The following is a 2031-nucleotide window of genomic DNA, read 5'->3' as shown; positions in this document are numbered from 1 at the left end:
TTTCTTATTTTTTCTTCTTTTTTTCTCATTTTTTCTTTTTTTTTTCTATTTTTTTTCATCATTTTTTTTCTCATTTTTCATCCATTGTTGATATCTTCCATACATCAAACTTTAGAGCAATGTAGCATGGTTCCATTGTTTCATATGAGCATGCCTTCGCTCAACATATGATCATTCAAGTTAAGCATTCACACTTGATCCAAATGAGCTTTTTAAGGTTGTAATGTAGGTCAAGGTGAAGGGTCATAAAAGAAATGGATATAATAGGCTCAATACATGTATTAAAAAGGTTCAAAACCAAGGATCATTTGATGTAACTTGGCATTTTATCCCACATCATTTCACTATTTTTTTCTTTCCTCACATAAAGGATTCTCATTATTTTACCCCAAATCATGTGTGGCATTTATTTTTCTTTTGCTTTTCTTTCTTTTTCCATCTTTGAGACATTTTGTGATATATATATATATTTTTTTCAAAAATTACCCTCTAGTGTAGAGGGTGATCCTTGGTTGGTTCTTCAGAAAAAAAATAAAATCATAATAGGCTCAAAGGGGTAGTAATAAATGGTTTTCCGAATGGTAAAAGAAAGATGGCCATTTTTCATCTCAATTGTGAATGCCTTTCTTGAACATCATCTATTGAACAAAGCTCATGAACTTGTATAAAAGATTGCACATCTTCAAGACATATCTATTTCACTTTCAGTAACAGCTTACTTTTTGCTCAAATCATCTTCTCATATTAATGTGGATGAGTTCTCAAAATTAAATCCCAGAATTATTGTTATCATTGTCTAAATATTCATCATTCAAAATTTGAGAATAGAAATGTAAAGTTATAAAAGGTAACAGGGCATGGAATAATGTCGAGTGAAAGAGAAAATGTAATGAAATGCATTAACTTGCCCTTATTAAGATGATAACAAGTGAAATCATATTGCAGAAAAGAAATCCTAACATTACTTTAAAAGAACTCTTAGAATGACAAGTGGCATTCAACCAGTTTTAACATCCTCTTTAAAATCATTCCATTGGGCAACCAGGTGAAGGATTTTTATCTCGCCCCATTGATTCATTGTGACTCTTTATATTCTTGATCCTCAAACAAAATGATTGGGCTTTTCCTATCGAGTTCTAAAGATACAGGCTTGACCATTTGAGCAGTTGCTTCCATTATCATGCTCCCTGTTGTAGTGCTTCTGGTAAAGGTAATCTTGTCAACATTGGAATGAGATGCCAAAAGAATCGTAACTTTTTGGCCTGATCCAATCAGAATGTTCAAGACACCTGGAGAAAAATCAACCTTCCTACATACGTCAACCAGCTCCAAACAGGTGATAGATACCAACACGAAAGGCTTTAATATTGCAGCATAATTTACAACCAAAGCAAGAGCTACTTTTCAGGCGACCATCAACAGTGGTTAATTCCCTAGAGTAATCAATCAAATGACCCCAAGTGGTTCTTTAAGCATATAACTCTTAAATGTCTTAATAAGAAGAGAGATAACAACCTTTTACTTTGCATCTAAACCTTCAGCAAGGTACGTATAGTACTCAAAACATCCAACAACATCATTAATGTCCCAAGTTGCTTCATTAAGTAATTTCCCGTAATTAATTGTTCAAGCTTTGCTAATTCAGATTTTTTCTCTATTATCTTGAAAACGATAGCCCGTAAATACTTAGCATGAACAATGCCAGAAAGCTGAAGCTCATTCCATCCTTGATTAATCATTGCACCTCATGGTTTAGAGTAGTGTAATTTTTAGTGCAATGGTCAGTAATTCTATAGTGATAGTCATAATGAGTTATTGGATCATACCACTTAGGATGAGGTGGTTTAAGTGGGTCCACATGGCTTGGAGGCAATCAGATGGCTATTATAGAGCTCTCAGTATAACTCCGTATAAGTCATGAGGATTGGATCAAATACAAGTTTTTCTCGAATAGTCCATTGCTTTCGTGAATCACTTTCTAGGCTAATAGGATGAATTTAGGGTCTTGTAGGAGTTTGACTGTTAAGGCTA

General features: G+C 33.6%; 1 pseudogene; it reads right to left on the bottom strand.

Moving 5' to 3' along the window:
* Nucleotides 1-582: 582 nt before the first annotated feature.
* Nucleotides 583-1739, bottom strand: LOC149514730 (aminoaldehyde dehydrogenase 2, peroxisomal pseudogene; annotated as a pseudogene).
* Nucleotides 1740-2031: the final 292 nt, after the last annotated feature.

The sequence above is a fragment of the Durio zibethinus genome, chromosome 15 (genome assembly GCF_047325235.1).
Source record: "Durio zibethinus cultivar Kanyao isolate XHJ-2024 chromosome 15, ASM4732523v1, whole genome shotgun sequence".
Classification (NCBI taxonomy): Eukaryota; Viridiplantae; Streptophyta; class Magnoliopsida; order Malvales; family Malvaceae; genus Durio; species Durio zibethinus.
Note: the sequence above shows the minus strand (reverse complement) of the source record. Positions and strands in the feature narration are given on the sequence as shown.